At 36.7% G+C, this 25,960-nt stretch overlaps 1 protein-coding gene and 1 long non-coding RNA gene across 7 annotated transcripts in view; one reads left to right on the top strand and one right to left on the bottom strand.

Annotated features, from left to right (window-relative positions):
• Positions 1-25,960, top strand: part of diaph2 (diaphanous-related formin 2) — a 406,507-nt gene that overhangs the window by 60,502 nt on the left and 320,045 nt on the right. The gene's annotated exons all lie outside the window — the stretch shown is intronic.
• On the bottom strand, positions 1,848-18,166 carry LOC118599283. Its single transcript, XR_004948584.1, has 4 exons — positions 17,274-18,166; positions 15,578-15,721; positions 9,847-9,924; positions 1,848-1,943 (listed from the first exon to the last, which is right to left on the bottom strand). It is a non-coding gene; the product is annotated as an uncharacterized LOC118599283 (long non-coding RNA).

Raw genomic sequence — 25,960 nt, 5'->3', positions numbered from 1 at the left:
CCCCTTTTGCTATATTAGTCGCATCAATTTCTGAAATAAAAAGTTACCCCAGCTTCAGTATCTGCTCAGTTAAAGAGACATCCTTTCTTTGTGACAAGTTAATGCTTTGTTTTCCTGTTTATGAGGCAGCGTGGAGGCAAAATGACTAAATTATTGTCACAGCTGTCAGATGTGTTAAATTTCTCCCAAGTTCTAGTAGCATTTGCCTAATTTTATAAGTACTTTGGCCTGTCTGTAGGCCCTGATATTGCTTACTCTTGTTTATGGCCTGCCGTGCTGAATTAGGGCAAATAAAGATCCTCATTATTTTTAATTCACTGAATGCAAGAATTTAAATGGTCTTTCAACAAATTAAATAATTTCAAGGCAGTGGCCAGAATAATTAGATAATAAGAATAGCATCTCTTTCATCTTTTTTTGTAAATAATTATATCTGGATGGTTCCAATAATGACATGCCCTGTGTTCTTTCTCTAGATTAAAGTGGGAATCTGTGTGGCAGAAGGCTCTGCTAATTATTTATTGTGAACCCGGGGAGATTTGTGTTTGTGTGCGTGCTTGTGTGTGTGTGTTATTTGGTTTTCTTTCCACGTCCTCTCTGGAAAAATTGAATGAATTAAAGTAAGGTTATATTTAGCAATAGGAATGGGTTTAGTTGTTTTATTGTCCTTGGGAAAGATGCTTAGATCGAAAAGTGTTTTGGCTCCAACTAACAGGGAAAATTAGGTTTGTGTTCCTGAAATAACAACTAAACATGGCAGAGGTTAAAATAATAATCTTTCTTTCAACATTTAATATTAATCTGTTAAAATTAAATCCACATTTTTAAGGAATGTTTCAGCCTTAGTACATTTTAATGAAAGTAGAAACAAATGCTTAATATCTGGAGCAAAAACTGCTTTATCAGTAGCAAAAAGCAAATTAAGAAATGACTAAACATGAGGTAATTTTAACAATATCCCTCAGCCACTTACCAAACTGTTCTGTGGTTTGTCTTTTTACTAATGGATTACTAAAAGAAATGATAAAATCACTGGGAATAGCAGGGAGAGTCTGATATTTGCAAGTCGATCCATTTTGTTCACTTCATAAAATGAGATAAAATAATTTGCATAATAGAAGGAAGAACGAAGAGTAAGACCATGAACAGCTTCTCCCCCATGAGATAAGAAAATTACCTGAATATATGAACCTTTTAATGATTGTGTTTATTATTGAATCAAGATAACATAATATGTACAGTCCCTATTGTGACCTATATTATTTATTATGTTGTTTTTGTATACATAGTTGCGCCTCTGTAAAGTAAACAATACATATAAAATTAAAATATCAACAAAGTGGTGTTTATTTGAATAATTCAGATTATAATAGGCCCTTGTTTTTTCTTATTTGTTTGTCTTGTTTGTTTTTTATGTTACTGAAATGTGTGTTTATATTCCACCCATAGTGTTAAATAGCCTTAGATTAATTGCAAACATACTAACATATATATATATATATATATATATATATATATATATATATATATATATATATATTCCTATTACAATTTAATTTCTCGTTTACAACTAATAAAACCCTAAATTCATCCGTTCAAGTATGAGGTGCAATAGTAGGTTGTTATTTCTTTTAGCTTCTTCCTTCACGGGTCGCCATATCCTGCAATTTGCACATTGAACTCAGTGCGGCATAGATTCCAGGAGGAGAGTTACCACTTTCTCGGCCTCCTCTCTGTCCTCTTGTATGCACAAGATAGTTTCTATGGCACTGTGTGTATTAACCTGAACTCCAGATCAGCACACGCCAATACTGGAAGATACCCCCCATGTGATTGCAATAACTTACACCACGTACTAGTCCTTGTTGGTCTCCTGCCCTAGGACCAACCGACCAAGACCAACCCTCCTACCAGATCAGGCATGTCCACAGTGGCACACGATTCTACATGACATAGAATGGTAAAATATAAATGAAAATATATCTAAATGAAAAAGAAGTGGTCAGTTAAAAAGGATAAATGTGCATAGAACCCAACAATTGATGGTGGTTTTCTTCCATAAACTTCAGTAATTTTCATTGATGTGTGCGCTCATTACTGTAAGTTGGTGTTAAACACTTTCTTTGGAATAGTTGCTTGTCTGCAAGTTTGTCTGGATTGCTTATAAAGTTATGGTCACATATATTGTAATAGATATAATCATCCTTCTGTTTTTTTTTTTTTTTTATCAGTTCAACAGTTCTTGTATTTCTTTTCTTGTGTGCTTAACTTGAACCAAATTGCTTCTAACTCAGATTTCTTTCTTTCAAGTCCTTTTTTTTGTTTCTTCAGTTTTCTATGTCTATCTTGCCAATTGTGTTTTCATTGTCAGTGTTTTTCATGTTTAAGTACAACCGTAAAGTTATGGCTCATAAACGATTTTCCAATTTGCAGTTGTGATTCCAAGGAGGCCACTGCAGTTAACTTGCATTTATGTACAAAAGTGAAATCCTTTACAAATTGTTGACATGTTGCTATTGTGCCATGCTGATTAAAAGCAATCTGAAAGTTTTGTAAAGCATATATATTTAACACGTAATACTTCTGGCTGTAGTCAGCTGGAAGTATTTTGTACATGCATAAATGTACCCTTACACATTTAACAGTTGAGTGCTGCTACCCCCAGAAGGACACTGTATTGACCTCTATTGATTTTGTACTGACTAACCTTAACCCTGACCTTAACCCTAACTAAAAGATGTGTGACCCTGATGAACTTAACCTCTGTTTACACCTTAGTCCTAAACCAAACAAAAAATCTGCTAATTCCATTTTTGCCTAATGAGGACCAGTCACATGTTATTACAAGGCTTACTACTTCTCATAAAGACATTGATATTAGAAATGGCCATACTTATAACATGCACATAACTGTGCACTCTCAAGCAAACAAAGCTATTCAAATTGACTACTGGTAAGAGTTCCACTAATACATCAGTCAGTAAAGTACGGTTACTATTATATTTTTTTTCAAATATGATTCTTTTGTATTTGAATGGACAAATGGTCTAATATAGGTCTGTGCTAGACTAATCTGAACATTCATTTCTTAGACAGATTAACTACTGACTATACTGAGCAGAGGCATCAGCTTTAAGAGAGTGCCAGCAGCATCTAAACACTGCCTCACAATTCTTATGTCATCACAGTTTAACAAACAAATCCTTTAGCGCAGCCGGTATGCAGTCTGAGCCCATTTAAACTGATGCTATTATATTTTGCACATCAAAAAACCTCAGTGTGACGGTACCAACGTTCTGATAGGTAAGACTCTTTGTAATGTTGGATATTGTGTGATATAGATTAAGTCAACTCTTATTTCTTTTTTTATGTGCTAATATATTGCTCTTACCTACTTAGTGGAGCAAAGGTATATCGAGGCTCATCAAAGCCAATGACATTGTGGTGCATTTATTGGGATGTTAAAGCTCTCTGCTTTAAGAGTTTTGGTTTAGTGTGATCTAACAACTAGAATTATATCAATTTACAATCATCTGGTGCTTGAAGTTACACAACACATCAGCTGTTAGAGTTCAAATAGTTAATTCATGTAGAAGAGGGTTCCATAATAGCAGAAAAGAGAAGTGCAACTGTAGTCCAGAACTTGCCCTAGATTTACTAGAACATTTATTTTAACCTGAATGTTTGTGGATTTCATCTTGTAAGAACTCCTAGTTTTTGGATTTGATGAGCCTTGGTCAATACAAAGATCATTTGGATCTAGAGAATTTTAAGGTAAAGCCAACATTTTAATTTATTTTGGAGCTTCTCAAATCATTTTTATGAGTATTTTTGCTACATTCTAGGGGACATTATCCCTTTTAAAAGAGGTCACAGTCATTGAGGAGTATTGGTGTCCTAGAAGCATATATACTGTATACTACATGGTCCCTATCAGTGGTTACCCAATCCTGGTTTTCAAGATTTGTCCCTCTTTCTTGATTTCCAGGCATTTCACACAGGTTTAGCCACATCAGGGGACTCCCAGAAGGAAGAAATTGCTATAAAACAAGGGTACCTGTGTTGGGCGGTCCTGGTCTATCCTTATGACCAATGCTTAAATAGCTCTTGTCAAAGTGACATCCACATAGATATGTGAACCGAAGGCAATGTATTCTCAAATTTGACTTGTATCTGATTAAATTTATACTTTAATTTATTGAACAGCCTAAATGCAGCATCTTATGTTACTATTTTCTTTTTAGTATTTTTGATGTTTTGGTTGGTGTCCAATTTTAGAATAATCTGAATTTTCAATAAAAGCATGTACAGAACAAGACATATATATATATATATATATATATATATATATATATTCAATCAAAAATATTATTAAAGTGGCACTGCAATATTGAAGTTAACACACTTGCCCTGCAGCAAGAATGTTTCTGCTTCAAATCCTTTAGTAATCCAGCCAGAATGAAGTGGTGAAATAGACTTTGTAATAACTCTACCAGCAAGAAAGAACACAGCATATATTTATCAATGGTGCCTGTATTGTTTTTTTTCCCAGTGATCCTTAGCTGTGTTAAAAAACAAAACAAAACAAAAAATAAAAACGTTAAACATCCAAAAGACTTCACATTAAAGACCTAAAAAACAGATTGCAGTTAAGTAGGGCTCTAAAGTGCGACCAAAATGACCACATGTGCAAGGGAATTTCTCAGTGGTGTGACCAATAAAAATCCCAGGTTGCACTAGTGCACCCAGGTATTCAAGATATACAAAAAATAAATAAAACATCTATGTGACTCAACAGACACAAAAATAAATCTATATAATGTTCTAAACCAATCAGAGATTGGAAAAGGCAGAAGCCGACCTGATTGGGCGGGCTCCAGATATTCCTGGATTGCCCGACTCCATTAGTAAATGCTGTGATCAGAGGAAGGTGAGTCGCTAGCCGTGTCAGATAAACAGGGTAGATGTAACCTTAGTTGATGAGAGCAGATACAATTAAAGAGTATTTTGGTCAGGAATGCCAAGGCTTGATTTGTGAAGAAGTTATTAACTCTTGGTCCCAATAAACAGGTTTTACTCCAGCTGGACAGCAGCATGTATTCATGGTGATGGAAAGTGTTTTAATCAGTCAGAGCGGGTCTTCTGAAAGCCCCACAACGCCATCCAGTCAGTCCAGAGGCAGCCAACTGCACATTTGGTTAATCTCTTGTAGTTTCGTTTTTCCAACACCCTGATTGTCCTGCGCATGTGGTGGGTTTTGCAAGATTCTAGACGTAGGTGGAACAGCGCTGAACACCGACCCAATGAGGCAGTGTCAACGGTACCGGATACAGCTCAGAGAAAACCTGCTGCTTCACATGAGAGAGACAGTACAATAATGTGACACACAATATGACATTTTTATTTTATTGTTTCATTTGATTATCGATAAAAAACAGAGATTGTTTATTTAATGCCTTTTTTATTTTAAATCTAAGCTTGTCGATAGCCTAACAGTACTCCATGTATGGTTGGTGGAGTGAAGTATCTTCAGAAAAAACACTTTTTTTCCTCCTTAAATTCATGTGAAAATTTTTGCACTTAAAAAAAAAAAAAAAAAACAGAAACCAGTTTGGGTGACAAAGAGAGACAACCTTTAAGAATAGAACACCCAGTGTGCAGTCATTTTACATTTGGTGACTTTCTGATTTTGACAGCACAAAGAGAAAATGTTTAAAATAAAGAGAAGGAAATGAAGCAGCTGAGAATGCAGTTTGAAGGGCTGGATAATGTAGTTTATGATGTAGTAAATGCAGTATTTGTTTTTATTTTTACTGCAATAAAAATCGATAAACTCTTTGTTTTTGACACAATTCTTGTGTTGAGAGTGAGGGATAGAGATCAAGATAGAAAGAGAAGAAAAGACAGAGTCAAACTTAAAGAAAATCATTATTCAAATCATTATGAACAAAGATCTAATTTTTTTGTAATTTAGTAAACTATATGGAAGTGTTTGGTTGCTGGGAGGTGTGTTACCCTAAAACCTCCTTCAGTGGACACAGTTGCAAGAGTGTAGCTTGACTAGTTGCCCTGCTCAGATATTGTGGACCCCATACTATAATACATTTTGTTTATTTTAAAGACTGTGGAAATATGATCACTGGAAATAGTCCAAATGTAACAGCTTCTTATACTTTTTGAGTTGAAGCACTGGAAAAGCTTAGAGCATCTATGAAACCCATTTCATGCTGCGATAAATGCACTGCCTGCCTGCCCCCTCTCTCCCTTTCAGTGGCAGGCAACAGCAAATGGACAGGAATTTAAGGACAAAAGGTGACCCTGTAAAACTGTGGTGTTAAATGTTATGCATTTGAAAATGCAGCAGGGCCAACTTTTTGTGTTGGTGCACTAAAATAAAGTCAACTTAACTTGCCCACCTAGTGCAAAAAGTTGGTCTAGATCCCCGTTAAAGAAATCCCATTATTATTCAGATTGTCAACAGCAATGTAAATGTTGCCAGATCAGCTCAGACCAGCGTTTGAGATGCATGTGAAGATATTAATAAATGATTAAGCAATAAATACAGTCATATGTGTGAAAACACTTTAAATTTTGTAAAGACATGTTACAATTCAGTGTGGTAGAATGTTCTATTTGTATAATTGTTGTATAGAAAACAAAAAAAACTAAAATGTAAAGGGATTTACCATAATTTCTTGTTTACCTGCTGGTTTGTACACATATTTGATGTATTATCTTTCAAGAAATACAAGGAATCTGGAAAACTTCACCTGCACTGTCCAGTACCCAGGTATTTATTTTTGAGTCATACTGGTTGGATTTTTGGCTGAAGATGTCCTTGACTGATTTTATCTCAGTGAATCGAATGAAAATGAACCAATATTGACTATAAATTCTATTGTCAACCAACCAATCAAATCATGATATGGATTGAATTGTTGTTAAAATGAAGCAATACACCTCTAGTAAACTCTTATTGCAAATGTTCACTTGCATGATGAGTCCTGTTCCATTCCCACTGGGAAACATGGCTAAAAAGAATAAATTATAGACACAGAGAGAAAGTTGTTTTGCAGTTCTGCTTTCATGTTGCTCTAAAAGTTGCCATCTTGTCAGCCTTCAATGATGTGCTGTTATTTTCCTAATTTGTAATATTTAGTGATTCACCAGGCTGAGCCCTGTCGAGCTTGTTTTGTCAGAGCCTTGAAGTCCTCTCAACCTTTTGAATACATGCTTTATCTTTATGTCTATTCTAATGTAAATTAAAGCTTTAGTTCATGTAATGGCTGCTCAAATAAAGAAAAGGTGTAGGTGTGTGTAAGAAAATGTAATGGAAGAGGAGAGTTCATCTCAGCAGGCTTTAAAAGGTTGCAATAAAAAAAAAAAAAAAAGAAAATGTGTTGACCGTGTCGAAATGTATTCCCATTCACAGGACCATTATTGTTGACCTTGCCTTACCTGGGAAAGCCAAAGTAAACAGAGGCCTAATAAATCAACTTTAACAAGCCCGGCAGACCTGGCTGGTGAGGCAGCCATGCAGCTCGGACACGCAGGGGCGGATTAATCCACAGCACCTCCTCTCCAAAGAGGATACCTGTAGTCTGAATTTGGCTAATAGTTTGTATGCAGACGCACAGGGATGTTTAATTGCTTCATGGAATGCATCTCTCCAGCTTTTGTGTTTGTATTCACACCATGGGCCACATTTGCATGGTGGATACAGAGCAGTCAAAAGAGAGAAAGCATAATCACACTCTGGAGCACAAGTACACTACACTTGAAATTTCATTACATGCTTACCTGGTGTTCCAGAGCATGCAATATTTGCAGAGAAGATTGACTTGGCTGCCTATTTGATTTCTCATCAATTTTGTACCTTCTTCGTATCTACAGAGAGCATCAATTATTTATATGTTATACTGCAGCTCTAAGCAGTTTAAATGCATTTGAAATATTCCTGATATTCACATGTTAGGGTGGTGTAATAAAACTGTTTGCCACTAAGTGTTTTTTTTTGTGTGTCTGTGTTAATAATTGTTTTTATTACAGGTTTTTGAATTTTCGGATAAAAATAGTTGAATGAATCACATCGTGGTACTCAGGCAACACACTAAAAGCACACATGATAAAATGCAAATAGACCTACCTTCTCCCCTTTGCAGTTTGTTCCCCCCAGGTCTTCTTTTCTTTGCCTCAGGGGTGCAAATGTCAGTGGGTTTGAATGGTAATGTTTGTGTGTTACTTGTGAGATGAATTTGGAGGGAATATAGGCAGAATTGGCTCTGTCAGTCAGTCAGTCAATACATCAGTCTATCAGTCTTGCTTGACAGGTGGTCTGGCAAGGATTCTTGATATCATGTACAGAAACAATCAGAGCTTCTCTGCACGGAATGATGAGAAAAAAACAAAAACCAAAAAAATATAATTCAAATATCTAATGGGCCAAAGTCCTTTTGACTTGCACCATATGGATGACGGCTATGAGTGGATGCTTGTTTGCTTTAGCAATACATTGGTTTAGAGTGCTATGCAAGCGCACGCCTCTGCAAGGATCCAGCAGTATAAGTATGCGTGGTGTTTGTTGCCAAGTAAATGCAGAAAAGTTATTCTTCCAGTGTCATATTTTTGGCACGGTTGTATTGTGTCCCAAGCTGCTGCACATTTGGTGAATATCAATGCAGTGTGGCGTAGTGACAGAGACTGGAGCTGACATGTTGTCACACTGTGATGAAAAGCACTCTGAAATGATGTGGCGGGAGTGTTCCTCCTGTCCGCAGAGGAATGGTTAGCTGACTTTGGCATTTGTGTATTTCTTGATGCCTCCATCCTTGTGTAACACTATTGTATGTTGTCTGTGTACATAGAGGTTTGTTTTTCTTGGGGTTCACCAGCGGTTGTATGTCTGTTTCCTGCTCTTCAAGATTAAATTTCTTGAAATTCAAACATAAGGCTTTCCATTTGATACTTTTTTTAAACAAAACTTTGAAAGGGGTTTGAGTTATTAGTTTAAGATAGATTATAACCTAGCCAAACTCTGGTTGGTATAAATCTTTGTAAAAGACAGTGTTAACGGTAAATAATTAGTTTTGTCCCAAACACTTAAGACAGACAATAGTCATTTGCACACTCAAGGGCTTACAGTTAATGAATGGTCTATTTTTGAGCTTATGTCATATATCTAAGGCACACTGAAATATAAAGCCCATTAAGCAAGAGGAAAGAGTCAGAGGCTTGTCCATCCCTCAGTCAGATTTGATTTACTGCATTCACAATAACTCTAGACCTTGTTTGTAACACGCTACACAGAAGCCACATTAACGTATTCATAATACATAATAACAGTCCCAATACTTAGAAAAACAGATTGATACTGCTAATACAAATGTTACTGTAATATGCAAACTTCCTGTATTATTGGCAGCACAAATAAAAAACAGTCCCACATGTTGGCTACGTTAGTGTATTCACAAACTTTTGGGGATACAATCAGAATTAATACATATATAAAGGCACACTCTTGTTTTTTTTTTTTTTAAACATTAAGGCTTTTACGTGGACCCTATAGTGTGGAAAATACTGTACTTTTTCATTATTTGTCAATTAGATTACCAATAATAATATTTAAGGTGTGTTACAACTGTATGACACAGAAAAAGGCCTGAGCTGGGGTTTTGTGTCACTCATCTCCAGTTTTACCACTGACTTCTGATGCTCTTATTGACAAAGTCTTACTGTGAACCATCTGTTAACTTAGTTAAGGAAAAGGACAATACATCTGGAGCAGGAAGACTGATGAACCATCAAGACTAGGCATCAATTTTTGGACAAAAGAGAGAGATACCTTACCCTATCATCACACTTTAGGCTCCATAAACTCCACTGTTGGGTCTTTTCGTCTGCGCTTTAAACTTTTAAAGTTGATGCCTGGAGATAAAGAAGATGGATCTCCATAATTTATATCTAAGCTGTTACTGTTACATAATAAATCCAAACACCCACTAAATAAGTTATTTTTGCACCTAGGCCTCTACAAGGAAAGTGATAAAAAGGCAAAGTTTTTGGGTTGGTTATAACTTGAGATAACCAAAGAGATATTCAGAGGCACAAAGCATGAGGGATCTCTCTCTCTTTCTTTTTTAACATTTTTTGTAACAAACTGGATGCTTTTTATTCACATTTGAATTTTTGAAGAAGAGAAGAAGAGCTCTTTTGACACATCCTGCTGGTACATTGTTAACATTTATGTGTATGAGTGTATTCTGGCAGCTGCATTTAAGGATCAGATGAAGTTTTTTTTCTATGTCCCTCGACACTTTTCCTGAATTTCAGAAGCACTCCATCACACGTTTTTGAACTTAGTGTACTAACCAGCGTCTTCACCTCTAGAGATCTGACATGTTAAGAGGAGAGTCATTAGAAGGATGAGCTGCAGCGATGCCAGATCTGTATAAACGAGCAATGATTGAAATGATTCAGTCTTCTCTCGTTTTAGATTACGATTTGGCTTTTTCTTTTGTTTTTAGCATTATTTAGACTATACTTCTTTGTCTCTGTGGATTTTCTTGGTGTATCCATGATGTGTGTCCCACTTGGTGACTGACTCAACTCTGTCGGTTTAATAATTGATAAGAGAATCATAAAGAATTTGAAAATAGAAAGCCTTACACAGCACAAACTGTCAGTGATATTTTTTTTCTCTCATGAGGACATTTAAGAAGAGAGGGAAAAACATGTTTTGTGATTTATTTATTTTAAGAAGTATTTAAACATGCTGAAGTATTAAAATTATTGAATTAAAGACAGGAAAGAGTTAATTAATTTGATCCTGCTAATGTTTTTCTTAATGCTAATAATATAAGGAGAAATCTCTCTAACCTCAAATTTTGTGTGTAGCCTAATTTGATTGGTGCGATCCACCTTAAGTCTTAATTCCTGTGTATTCATTTTTATAATCGCATTGAACTTTTGCTCAAGTGTTTGGTAGATATGTGGCAATATAAAATCAGTGACAATTTTCGGTGGTACTTTTATTATATTCCGTTTGCCTTTGTGAGTTTGTCTTAGAGAATATATTTTAAATGTTTATGTGGTGGTACGAGTGGCCTCCTGTCCTCCTGTGTTTGCTGGACTGAATATGCAACAGCATTAGTCTGGGAGTTGTCGGCTGTCTCCTCTGTCCTAATTGCACCCCTAACCCTGTCTCTTTTTTTCATTCCGACATTGGCTGTGGCGTAGCATTTCAGCTCCACAGAGGAGTCCTTTTTTTGATACAATAGTCTTATTGAAGTAGTCTCCAGATGTTCTCTCCACAGATCTGGGATTCAGATCTCTATAATTGGTTGTAATATGCAGAATTAATGCCTGGGGTTATAAAGAGAGTTCTTGGCCATTTTTTTTAAACTTTCCCTTTGAATTTCAAAACAAGAAAGCACCACAAAGCACTTTTTTCCTTTGCCCAAGCTCCACATGGAAGAGCAATGCTGCATTGTGCATTTGCATATTCTCTAGCTGATTTAGTGCAAAACATCTTGGGTATTGTTACAGAGATAATTAGGAAGATGATCAAACAGGCCTTTTTTTGCGACGTTCATTCCCTTATTCCCCGTCATGCTGTTTGGAGTTACATTAATACGACTGCTGGATCTCCTCTCAGAGCAAAAATGAAATAATAATAAAAATAAAAAAGTCAAAAAAGTAATTACTAATAATGACTTTGATGCACAGCTGTGATGGATCTAGGAATATGGGCTGTTAATTTCAGAAAGAGTCTTGTCACAAAGACGGACAAGGCAGACAGCGAGAAAGAGGGAAAGTCTGACTGAAGTGACAAAGAATGAGGGGGAGCTCATTTGAAATTCCAGTGTGTTGGTAATAATAAGAGAACCACGGCTGCCGTTGTTGAATTATAGATCACACAAGCATGATTGGATGAGGTTAGGCCATTGTAACGGCAATTTAATAATTTACAGATTTCATTACTACAGTAATAATTGCGTGGGGAAGGTGAGTGCTTCTTTTGGTCCCCTACATGTGTATAAAAACTGCGTGTATTGCTGAAAAGTCACACAAAGAATAGTCTTTCCCTTTAGTCGCTCTGCTTTAAAGCTGCTGATCTGAGCAATCTTTGCAATGATTTATTCAGCTCACAACATTTTTATGTTGTGGTTCACCTGGTAATTATGGGTTTGTTGGATTGCCTTGTTGTGGGTTGTATCGTCACGTATCTCCAGATTGTCTTCTCTATTCTCACCTTGTCGAGACAACTGCATTTCGTCAATCATTTTTGAAAGTTTCCTACCTGTCATTTAGATGTGCATTTTTAATGTATTATCTTATGACACAAATCTTAGTGTTATTGCTTTTTTTCATTTAACACTTTCTTAACATATGAATGTCTTTTCTTAGTAATGTGATGCTGCTTTACTCTACTTGGTGTCTATGAAGAAAGAGTGTCCTAGATTTCATTTCGCCAGATATGTGGAGGCTTTGTCTTTCTAGAAAAAGATAAAGCAAGAAAGAGAATTAATGGTGACACTGTAGGAAGTGAGGATCCAGAATGTTAGAGGACGCTGGGTTCGGTAGCGATAGGTCTCTGGAACAACCTCATCAACTCTGCCGTCCTGTTGTTGGCACTGGGTGAAAATCAAGTCAGACAAGCACACACATCTTCTGGTCAGCCGCCTCGTTCCCATGAGAGGCTGTGTTTGCTTTTGCCCTAATACAAGTTGACACTCAGGTAAGTAGCCTTTCTACACATCTGTATTGTACTATAATCCATGCACCTGCATGGTTTGTCTGACTATTGTGTCAGCAATTCTCAAGTCTGAGTTAGACATATGATGTGTGTAATCGCATGTCAGTCATTTAACGACTTGATCAAACACTTCCCAAAACTTCAACAGCATTTCCAAATATAGACCATAATCGATACGATAATATGGTAAGTTTTGTTTGCATCCATTTGAACGAGAATTCAGCATTTTATTGCAATTTTAATTGATTTATCAATTAATTTGATGTGTTTCTTTGCCGTTAAAAGGCTGCACAGTTGGGCTGATGTTTGGTTTAAAAGATGCCTCAGTTTTCTGGAGTTAAAAATATTCCATGTAAAAGAAATACAATTGGAACAAATGCTTCAATTGAAAATTAAAAAGAAATTGGCTGTATCTTGGGGGCTGACACATTTACTTGTCAAATCTTACAGGATTCGTGTGAATTATGTGACTTTTGTCAGTTTAGTAACATAAAAGACAAACAGCGCTGAGACAGATATTTTTTTTCTTTTCTTTGAACAGATCTTTGTTAAAGTCCAAAGAAGACAATTTTTGTTCTTTGATGTGTCCTTTTGTTAGCAGAGTCCTTTTGTGAATCGTTGTCTTTAAAGCTCTGTTGAGAGAACAACTTTCTGGGGTGTAAATGTTACACTCACTATTTGAATTTATTTAAAAAAAAAAAAAAAAAGATAAGAAATCCAAACTACTTCATTCTTTGCAAAGAAAAGTTGGTGTCAGCTGCTGCCACTAAATGTATTTACACCACCAGGTCAGGCCATTCATTTGAACATGCAATCAAGTGTAAATCCCAGATCAGGCTTTTTGCTCATTTGTAGTTGCATTTGCACACACCTACTAGGAAGGGAATGGTGTCACTGTGTCCAATCTATGGCACTAAGAGACCATCAGTCAGTTTTGACTGGTTTTAGATGTAAACTAAAGCACAAAAAAGAGGAGAAAAACCACACTTTTTCCAACTCCTGTTTGGTGAGAGTGGTTGCCATAGAAATGTTAACTTAGACCCACTGATGTCATCTGGCTCCAACAAATCGCCATCCGTACTGCAAAAAAATGGCAACTAAATTGACTTAATTTGATTGGAATTGGAATTAATCTGTTTTGATGTCACACTCAATCAGTCCAATTATCTTACATGGTTGATGGTATTTCACAACAAAACAAAAAAGCGATTTCATTAAAAGTGGTGAGTATTTTTGTCTTTACAATTGTGAACATTGCCACTTAAATTCTGTTAAAGTTATAAATTTTACCTCTTTAACAAATCGTTAGATAAGCAACATCTCTAAAAAGGAAGAGAAAGAGAAACTTAACAGGTGGAGTTTAGTTACATTAACTTGTGCCATCTTATGGGGTCCAGATGACCCCAGCCATACACTGACTTTTTATCCATCCCATGACAAATGTGGATGAGGGTGGACAGGATTTTATGCCTGCCACAGACACCAATGAAAATCAAAAAATCATTAAAGAAAAAAAGTTCAGCGCGCTGGTTTGTGGGGTCCAGATAACCCCACTCCCAATGTCAGCATACCTAGGATAGCACAAGGGTTAAACACTGGAAGATTTTGATTGTGTGATTTGTGTATTCCCAAATGTGACGTTATATTTGTCTTTCAACTCTATGAACTGCACGTTTGGAAGTCAGTGATGTATGTTACGTCATCACAACAACTTTTAGTGGTGTAACTGTTGGAAGTTTTAATTAGCTGTATATTGAATGTTTAGCTTTTTGTTCTTAATAAAAATGCCAAGAAACTATAGTAAATTTTATAACTCTAATCACCTACTTTTTTTCTTTGAGGGCATTGCTTAACAACTGCAACAACCACTGCAAATTTTAACAATTATTAATAATAAAAAAAAAACAAACAATTTTGCTTTTTTTTTAATTTAATTTTGTTTTTTTAAGTTAAAGGTGCTCTGTGCAACAGACTGAATGCCAGACATCTAAAGGATGATACGTAATCCTATGTAAAATATTTGGCAAGTGATTTCCTGTTTATACTGTTAGCCACTGTAAAAAAAGCACTTGAAAAGCAAATATACTTTAAATAAAACAATTATCAAAGTTAAATTTAATGTACATGTGCAAGTTTGAGCCCACAATTGGACACCACTAGCTGAAAAGTTAGAAAAAAAACTATTTATTTCTCGGGGTTCATAGTTACACCAGTAGCGCCCAAACTTTTAGCCTCACAGGGCCAAAACAGAACCGTTTTAGTGAGTTGGAGGCCAAATGCAGCAAATTCTGCATGTTTTAGAAAATGTGTAAAAAAATGAGCCTCTGCTCCTCGCAAAAACTGCTGAAATCTCATAACAGGTTCAAGTTGTGGTGCCAACGGCTGTGAAAGACTGTTCTTTTTTTAAATTTTTTTTTGCCTTTTTATTCCCTTTAGGCCTTACCCATGTACTTGGAAAATGTTGCAAGTTTTTTTCATTGTGGAAGTAACAAAATACTCCCTGACTGGTTGATTACAAATTAAACAGACATAAAAAGAAAAAAAAAAGTACATATATATATATATATACCTGTATATGTATATATACTCCCTTTTGTCAGTGTGCCAGAGCCTATAGTGTTAACCAGACTTTTTCTGGTTAACTCTGGTATTTTAAAACCTTAAAATACATATTGACCCCAAATCTTGCTGCTAGAACAGTCTCAGACACTTTTTAGAAAGATAAATGAAATATCTGTGTATTTATATGAAATCACAAATACATGAATCTGACCTCTCATTATGGAGGTTTGGTGTGCATATTTAGAAAGCGATAACTCTGACCTTAATATAAGCATCCAGTGGTGAGCATCAGGAGTCGGGGCAGCATATGTTTATCATCTGTTTCATGGGTGGGCTGATATAACTGGGTCAGGAGGCCAACTTTGGCCCACAGGCGTCACTCTGGGCACCCCTGGGTTTCACAGCCTATTAGAGAAGAACACCTTCATTAGGTCTAACAACATAAAAAGCAGGTAGAAAGTAATGACTGCACTTTTTGTTGCTGATTACAAATGAAGGTAAAAAGAAAGAAAAACTAATTATTACTAAAGAAATTCACAATTGCCCAGGTAGGTTTTGTACTAATTCAGAGCAACTAAGGCAGCAGGCCAAATCCAATTGAAACTGGTTTCCAAAGGATTTTGTTTTTTCTTTTCATAAAAAAGTATTGAGTGTTCTTTTTAACAAACAGCTTTAATTATTCATACCAAATTTGGTTTTAAGTTCCGATTATTGATCCATTTTATTTAGTTTTCTCCTTTAAAAATATGCATCTGACTAATTCCAATTACATTGCCAGTTGTAAAATTATATTTCTTGTGTTTACTAGCTATGCTTGTGATATTTTTTATTCGTGCTTCGTTTTCAAGTCTTTCGAATGTCATCTGGAACAGTGCATATCTGAGCCTACGCCTCCAGAAAAACATGTCTTTGCGGAAAATGATCGCTTTTCCTGTGGATTTCACAGAGCAACTGTACCTGTCGTGGGATGAAGGGAACAGTGTAACAAACTAACTTGACAGTCAGTTGATTACTACGTTATGAATTGAAAGCTTTTGTCATGTTTAAACAACAGTGGCACTCAAATATGTTATATAATGTACACAGTGCATGCAAGTAGTTCACAGTTTTGTTAAAAATAACTTTGACCAAACTGACAGACAAGCTGATGCCCTACTTTTGTATTAACCTTGTTGTTTTCTCACGATAATTGTATTTATTATACAACTGATAAAAAAATCTTGAAATGCAAATGATATAACGGGATAGATAACAATACTGGACTAAAGGTATGCATGCTTCACTCCTGTAACCATATTTAGCTTCTTAAAGCAGGATGAATTAAAAAGCCATCCAGTATTTTAGCGCAACACATTAACAATTATTTAGGTTATTGCATAAAGAACAAGCTAAAAAGTCAGCAAAACTTTTTAAATCACTAAATCTATTGGATTTTATAAATTTTTCACTTTCGAACCACCCTGTTGGGGCTGATGCTTCTTCTTCTGTGTAGCTGTCAGTAGCATATACTGATCCACACACCTACAGTGCCCTCTAGTGGTTGTTAGTGGGAAAACAAAGACCACATCAACCTATTTAAAATGTTTTTTTTTTTTTTAAATCGCACAAGTTGCACCTGAGTATAAGTTATAAACTATCTTATACTCCAAAGAATATGGTAATTAAACATATCTACAGATTTATTACAGAGGCACGTTTCCATCTTTACTTTTTCCTATTCTAAGTCACTGTCTTCTGACTATCTTAAGCATCTAGCTATAACTACTTCAAACAGAACATGCCTTTGACTATTAATCTTCCTTGAAACTACAAATTCCTACTTACAGATGTAATATACACTGCAAAATCAAGTGTCCATTCAGTAGATGGAATATATTGTTTATTAAATAGAATTTTATTTAAACAGAATGTGTTTTTCAACTGGGAGGAAAACATTTATTGTGAAAAAGTTTCCTACCAAGCATCTTTAAGCTTTTGCCGTGTCTCTTAATATGACCGTGTGTCAAAGCAGTCTGGAGCCTAGGCGTCCCTCTCAGAGGGGGGTGTTTGTGCCACATTTTTTCCAGGCCAGCTGATGAACCTCCTCTTCCTTTGCAACCCTTAATTGGGGAGCTGCAGATGAGACCAGGGTTGACTGAACCCAAAGACTGTATTTCTATTCGTGTCCTTTGCTTTGTTGACTTTTAAGTTTACAAGCATACTAACCAGTTATAGATGGAGTGTGACAAAAGAAAAAAAAACAAACTAAAAAAGACAACCCATATATTTCTCCGGTTGCTCTGTTTTCTTTCAAACCAACAAATCTTGCGACATTTTTACATTTCAGTATATGTTGACAAACAAAGTAGGTCAGGTTTGAGTTGTTTTGCTCATATTACCTGTCACTCTGTGCCATGCTATTTGACAAAAAGTTTTTCCTTTCTATAAAAAGTGGGTTAAGCTTACAGAAAATATATTAAGCTCTTAAAGCTGATCAGATTTCATAGTAGAAGAAGTTTAAATCTGGAACATTTTTTTTCTTCAGGTAAAAAAAAAAACAAAAAACAAACAGACACACACATACACACACACGCATAAAGTCTTGTCATTTCTGTCACATGAAATGAAGCATGGTCTGAGATGCCGTGCCCTGTCTATACCACTTATGTTGCCCCCACTTCTCTTTGTCTTGTTTTATTCACCATAATTCTGTGTAGCCATCATTTTGAGTCATGTTTTCCTATTTTTGCGACATAAATACACACACACCCACAGAAGGATGCACACATAATCAGTCAACAGTTACACTCTCAGTGAACATTTTCCAATTTCCTTCAATCATTCTCTGTTTTTCTCCACCTCTTTAATCATCCCCCTGTTGAAAATCTGTGAGTTATAACATTCTCTGTCTGCGGAACTGAACATTACATCCTCAGCTCTTTGTGGGGGTGTTGGTTCTGTGCTACTGCTCTCCCAATCTCCGCATCGTCTTTAAAGCTTTGTCGGTCCTTCAGAGTGCTTGGAAAAGAGAGGATGTTGGTATGCTCAGGCAACCTGCCAGCTTGTCCGTCTTTCTCTACATGGGCTGCTGCTGTTTGGGGTCACTGTTCAGGTCAGGTTTACAGTCTGTCAGTGGGATTAGTTTTCCTTTCACTGTTGGGTGCACACAAATTTCAAGTTTACTGTACAAAAGTATAAGAATATATAAAGCTATCCACTTAAGATTTTTTTTTTCTTTTTCTTTGTGTGCAGCCATTCAGTTTAAGAACATTTTTGTTGAGAGAGGTGAGAACAGATTTGTTATAAATCGACTTCTTTCCTTTTTTTTCCCCTCTTGCTTTTGTCTGCTGAACAAAAGACTTCTAGATTTTGTGGCATGTATCCCTGACTTTCTTGACATAACTCAAATTGTTCATCATCTTTAAAAAGTCAACGCTATGAAAGAATTGTTTGTATGGATCTTTTATTGATTGAGAACTATTAACAGTAAGGATGTAAAGGATATTAGATACGTATTGAAAAATGGATCAGGCAGTGGGAGTACCATCTTGGTCTTTTTATGTACCTGCGATGCAAACAAAAAGACGTGCTTGATTCTTCCAAGTTAGTACCTGAATACATTTCTTTGTCAAATGTCATGCATTATTATTTATAGCTTTAAATGCCAAACAAATAAGAAATATTTAGATTTGAACTTTTTTCATAAAAGAATGGAACTGCATCGAATCGCCAAAAAGTGAGTTGAATCCTTTATGTATTGATTTGTGGACCATGTATCGGTATGTGTATCGAATCATGTAAGAGGGAAAGGTGCACACCCCTAATTAATAATTGAGGAGTTTCCAAAATAATAGGTTTTGGTTCAAAACACAAAAAGCAGCTCAACTGTTGATTTAAGCGCTTTTCTTTGGATGCTTTACGATTGATGTTTTGTCAAATGAAACAACCTCAATGATGCATAAATTAATTCAAACAGCATCTTTCTTCTTCTCCAGAAGCCAGAAATAGACTTTGAGTTTTTTTTTTTTTTAGCAAGTTTATAGATGAAGATTTTTCCTAGTTTGTGTCATTTTAAAGACATATGCATTTTGTTTTGGCGTTTTGTTGCTTTTCTTTATTTTCTATTTGCTGGCAAAATAACATTTTTTGATTGACTTTCTTCTTAGTTGTTAAAAGACAATTTGATTTGTCCAACCACTCCAAGAACACATACGAAGGCATCAAGTGTCTTTATTGCACACGTTTGCCCATTTGTACTTGCGAATGCATGCAGAATACCGCCACTCTTAAGTACCGTTAGGTTTTCTTTTCTTTTCTATCCCAGTTGTACCACTTTGGCTAAACCCCCTTAAAATGCTCATTGAGGGTTCGGGTCCTCCTTTCACCCTCATCACTCTCTATTCTCTCACTACTCAGTCTGTACTCTTTTTCCTGCTTTTCTTTTCCTCTGAGGCAAGTTGTAAAAATTGTGTTGGTGCTGCAGCTTTGCTTCGTTCTTTGATAGAGGTGTGGGGTCTAATGAATGTGAAGTGATGGGGAGTGGGAAGAAGCTAAGGGACTGTGGAAACTGTGGGGGTCTGAGTCTGGAATTGGATAGTTAGAGGGTTGCCACAGTGCATTAGTGTAGTGGGACGTGGAGTACGGATGTTGGGAATGACTTTTTTTTTCACCAGTGATTGGGTCCCTTGTCACCAAGCCGGCTGGTTTAAATGATGCACGATTAATTAAAAGAGCCACGCGCTCCACATGAACTGAAATGACTGACAACGGTTCTGTATCACGTCAAGTCGGATTTATTTTTTTCCGCATCATCAGCATTATGAATCTGCACAAGACAAATCTCATTATGCAAAGAAAAACATTTATATCATTTTTTGAGTATTGGCTTCACAAATGTATAAACTAGTTTAGACTTTTATTCTATTACAAAAGTAAAGCCTTTATCTGGTTAATAGAACTCTGCAGGTCAATCAAGACCTCTGCATGCTCTTGAAGTATCAGTATGATGAAATAGGATGTCAGCACAGCAGGTGAGCCCGCAGTGCTAAAGCAGACTACAGTACATCTCAGAGATTAACCAGGTACTCAAATGTATTAGAAACTATTTCAAAGGATTAGGATGTTTCAGTCTCATCTAAAGTGTGACACTAAAATACAGTTTCCACACTTAGGGAGGGTAAGCGGTTTAGGCTCTCTCCTTTGATTAGGTCTTGAATGCTGTTGAAACGACCTAGAATGAACTGGCGTCAAGACGTGCAGAAAGGATCGATTCGTCCCTCTTGGAAGCCAACAAACGCTCAGCCCCGCTTCTTTGTGCTGATACATTAGAAGATTAAAAGTAATGTCTCTATGTGCCAGCTGCTTCCTAATTGATCCTAAGCTTCCTCCGCCCACATGCGTCTCCACTCCCCTCTTTACCGTCGGATGAGGTGCTGCACCGCATCGATCCCTGACGCCAATTTCTTGATTGCAAATTCTGATGTGAAGAATCCGGCCTAATGTCATAATCATACACTTGTGATTATGGGGAGTCTCTTCTAATCAAAGATGTAGACTGCCATGCCAGAAAGCAGCATGGGGGAAGTAATCAGGAAGTGATGTTTTAAGGAGACAGACTGGAAACATCCAGGAAGTTTTCTTTCAATCACGACTTCATCACCAGCAAAGTGTTGTGATTATTAAAGACTAGACAGTAGAAAAGTCAGAATTATTTAGTATTAAATTAAGTTGATTTGATTTCAAGTCAACCTTTTATTGCTAAGGACTAGATCAAACAGTCGCACCTCCTTTATTAAGCGAACTGGTACATTCCTGTGAAGAAGAAGTGGCAGCAGAGTCAGTATTAGTCCACATTAAAAGAGCACTTTGGAAGGAGAAGAAAAAAAGACACGAGAAAACCATTCACCTTAATTTGTAGGATCAGGCACCTCTAAGGTAATCAATGCTATTGGCTTGTAGAAATTTATGAAGATGAGCTGAATTTGCTGAGCAGCGTCTCCTTTAATACTGTATTGAAAGATCAAATGGGGTCACAAGTGGAAGCTGACGGGGTGAAATATGTTGTTTCCCCCCACTGACATCAGCTACTGGCCCAAGTAGCTAATTAGCTTAGTAAAGTGTTGGTGTGCAGTGGAGAGTGAGGCATGAATGCCTCCTTTAGAGCTCAGTTTTTAATAAGCTGATTCTTCTTTTTAACAGAGCTGAGAGACCTCTAGCATCCAGCTGACCTCCATACTTAACGTGTTAAGAGCCAGGGCAGGGGTAGTCAGGCTGTGAGGGAGGGGAAAAATGTGTGGATGTGTGTTTTTGTAAAAGAGACAGATTTAAGACCAGTTGGCACATACACCAAAGCCTCTAATGCTACTTTCAGACTGGACATGTGAGGCGCGTTCTAGAATGCGCCAAACGTTTAGCCTATAGCGTTCACACTGGACTGTCCCGACCTGACACTAGCCGATACTAGCGCTTGACGTGAAATACTCGTGAATTTTGCTCCACCCGTTTCTCTCACAGCTCTATTACAATTATTAATTTCTCCCTCATGACCAATTTTCAAACAGTCGGCACTTCTGTGACTTAAAAAGGAGGCCATCTATACGTCACTACCAAACCCAAGTCCCTGATGGGTCAAAGTTCAACTGGTTTAACCTTTGACGCCCACATTTTTTGTTTAGAGCCTGACAACGTTCTTAAAAATGTGCGATGTTATGCATTCATGCAAGTGTTATGAATGCGGAAGCCTGGAACATAGATCTTTTATTGGAAAGGGAAGCTTGAACGCATGTTGTTGAGGGTGGTGTGAAAATAGCTTTACACAACCTTCCTAGTCCAAAAAAAAAAAACATAAATAAACTGTTTCTGAAATAATTGATTTTAGTATATCAAGATTCAGCTTAGGATCAACCCTTGGAGTTTTTTTCAACTTTTTAACACAAACTTCAAACCTTTGTCTCCTGTCTTCGTCTCCACTGCAGTGCATCAGTGTTGTAAATAATGTTAATCATTTCGGGACGTTCACCTTGACAGGAAACTGATTGTCTTTCAACAGCTCGTTCAAAGACTTGTGCGCCGCATTGTGTTTGATGTGCAGTAATGGGGTACTTCAGCTGCTACAGTGTAATCAGTTGGGAATAGAGCTTGATGTAACTCACATCTTCACAGAAATGGAAATTAAATCATCGTGGTTGTGCACATGTCTTTAATGGTATTGAAAGGTTAACTTCCTGCTTTGTTGATGGTTTTCTTTAGTGCGTGTTTTTATGTGCTTCTGCGGGAAATCAAGTTATTCTTTCAATGTGTGAGGCCTGCAGTGTGCTCTGAACTTGTTATGCTCAGCAGTTTGCCATTAAAACTGTCAGGAAAAATATCAATGAATGAAGACTAAGTAATTTTCTATATTTTTATGTCTTCTGAGAAATTGTTATTATGTATATTATGAAAATGGTATTGATTGTAACGGGGGGATATTATAATTTTCCTCCCCAACATTTCTGCTGTATTTTAAAGGCTCTAACATTAGCATAAGAATGTGCTGTAATTGAAAAATGGGCTGTAGTTGAAACTCGGGTTGCCACAGGAAAACAATTTTACTTGTGACAACATAAATGTGTGCAATATTGCAACAGTGAAAACATAATTCTCTTTAGATAATGTTTTTTGTCTGTCATAATGGCTCATTATAAATAATGGCTCTCTGTAAGTAGTCAAAAAGCAGCATGAAGCTCATCAGTGGCAAATGATTGTAAAAATTTGTGCTTTGTGCAGACATTCAGTGTTGCTCTTATTGTGCTTGATAAATGAATGCAAATAATCAAGTGACACGTTCGAGTTTATTTATTTATTTGTGGGTGATTGTTTTGCTGCAACGGTCTAGCATTGTTCTTCCACTGCTTTTTTTTTGTTTTTTTGCATGCAGACTGTCTTCTCCTCTGCAGTTTTTCTTCATCTTTCTCTCTGCCAGGAATGAAGTTCACCCCGCCTGCCTGCAGAGGGTAGTCACTGACTGCATTGAAAGGCACACAGCAGAGTCTGTATTTCACACAACCTTAATGTAAAGCCTCACACATCCCCACACTGGCTTGTGTGCAGATGAACATGCAAGATGTTGACAAAGATGCAAACCTGCTTGTTACTACACCATATTTTGCGCTGCATTTTTAAGTCTCCACCTGTATATGATTAGACGGGCAGATAGGTGTGGGAGCTGTGAAAACGCGTGCCAGATGTGAAGAGGGAAAAAGGAAGAGAAACGATAAACCCCAGTTCCCAGACAGGTGGAGCTTGTGTTGCATTCTATCAGGTTGCAGCAGACCATACACTTAATAGAGTTGCTTATTTGAAACGAATGGGATTTTATGTAAACTGCTTGTCAGCAAAGATACAAACTGATCCTTTTTTCCACTGAGCTTGTGGTGTAGGGAGCACAAACAACATAGCATACTGTATTTTGTGTGGTATGTGTGTATTTGTCCACTAATGTGTGCTCGTTTGTTCTCCTAAGACAAGTTTGAGGCACTGTACAGATGCTTGTATTAAGAGCACTGGTACTGAAAATTACATAGAAGCTTTAATAATGCATAAGAGCAGAGGCTAAAATGGTGCAAAGGCATTGATTTATCCCTACAGGTTTCCTAGTTTTTTATAGAATTGGCTAAATGTCATTACTCTGCAGGTGGGGAGGTGATGAACTGTTATAAACTTTGATGTGGATGGGTGTGTTTCTCCTGTCGTCGCCTCATAAAGCGGAACACATTGACAAGTCTCTAAAGATTTACCACCCTCCCCACTGCCACTTTTTCAGCGGTGTACAGTACACACAACATCATGTTCCCATTTAAACCTGAATGTGTGCAGGTGCAAATACATAAAAGTAAATCTGCTCTTGTACAAACAAATTCACACACGTCAGTTTTGCCGTGAAAAACTGAAGGAAAATAAAAGACGCTGCATGCTGGCAGAACTGGTTCCGCCATGATTTTTTGTGTGGCCGGCCTGTGTGTTTTGAATGATAAATAGTCATGAGTAAAAGCTGAAATCTTCTACATCCTTTCACATATTTGAAAGTATCGATTTTGCTCAAACATAAAGTATAGCTGAGCAGGGCCGATGCAACTGATTGATCTCTCTTATTAATGTGCAGGCATGTGAGGGTTTCATTGTAACTATGCTGACATAAAAATCAATGGCTTACAAAATTAGTTTTTAAGTTCTGTCAGGGTTAATCAAGATGCATGAAAACATTCATTTTCAACTTAACAGGCTTGATTCTTTGTGTCATAGCTTAACTTTAAACCCCTGGTTTTATTTTTTGGACTTGCAATTAGTTCTTTTTAAATTTAATATTATGTAAAAGAAAAAGAAGAAAACAGCTGATTGATTTTATTTAGTAAATTAATTCATTTGTATTAATGGTTTTCAAAGTTGCGTCAGTTTTAAATTGAACTCATGTCCTTTTGATTGTGACCACCATATTCCCTTCTTGCTTGTGTCTGTGTGGCTGAACATGTTTTAGTAATGAAGAGACCATGTTACCCCATTATGGTGATGACTTTTTACCTTAATTTCTTTTTTTAATGCTTAGTGACAAAAAGAACACATTTTCAAGATTTAGTATGGAATTCCAGAGCAAGTATGGTTTCTCTACTCAAGTATCAGCCAACGCTCCAGTCAGTAACTGTATCCTTCCACAACTGATTCAAGCTCATTTTCCCAGTTGTGCCTCTATCTGCAAGTAAACAAGATATATTACTTCCTCAGGTAAACTCATTGTGACTTGTCATTTATGTAGAAGCTCTAAATATTCACCACATATGTATTTTAGAATTTATGCCATACAGTGTCCAGTACATAAAAACCCCGCAGTAAAGAAAAAAAAAAGGTGTTTTTCTCATGATGGAGGACATATTAAAACAAACAAAAAAACACCTTAAAATTGCATTTCTGAGTATTTTGTTATTGAAATCATTGTGAATCAAGAGTAGTCGAAAAAATGCTGTTGGATAAATCTTTTGGCTGAGGTGTAGAAGCTACAACCGGCAGGGCATAAGCTCCCTTTTCCACACCATTCTGATGCATCTGCTTGCAAGCAAATAGATCCCTATACATCTTATTTTTTTCTCATCTGAGCTGGAAACTGAACAGATATATTTCTCCAATACTTTTTACCATTTTTGCTGGACCTGGAATGATTGGGGGCGGGCAGGCTTACTTGACACCAACTGTACCACGTATAATTCAGAGGCAAATTTCTAATAAACTAACGTCGCTCTGCAGAAAATATGTTCTAGAAATAGGCATAATCGGGATTAAAAGTCCACTGGGAATGTTTTTAAAACAGAAAAGTTCTGTTCAGTTAGTCCTGGTAAGGTAGTACTTTTTTTTTATAACAGTGTAAATTCTCTTCTTTCATTCTTGGGGTTTACTAATTTTATTACTTTCATTAACTGCATAGTTGCTCCTATGATAGTGTTGGTTTCCGTGACCCTGTGCCAGTTGACTGGCGTGCACTAAAGGAGGAGGTATTCTTCTCATGTGCATTGCAAATGAACCCGGCAGACAAGCTTGCTGAGTACATGGTTGTCCGCAGAGAGCCTGCTGCACTCCCTCTGATGATGACATTTTACATAATGTGCACCCCACTGGAATCTCATGCACTCGCTTGAACGT

This window comes from Oryzias melastigma, linkage group LG10 (assembly GCF_002922805.2).
Source record: "Oryzias melastigma strain HK-1 linkage group LG10, ASM292280v2, whole genome shotgun sequence".
Lineage (NCBI taxonomy): Eukaryota > Metazoa > Chordata > Actinopteri > Beloniformes > Adrianichthyidae > Oryzias > Oryzias melastigma.
Note: the sequence above shows the minus strand (reverse complement) of the source record. Positions and strands in the feature narration are given on the sequence as shown.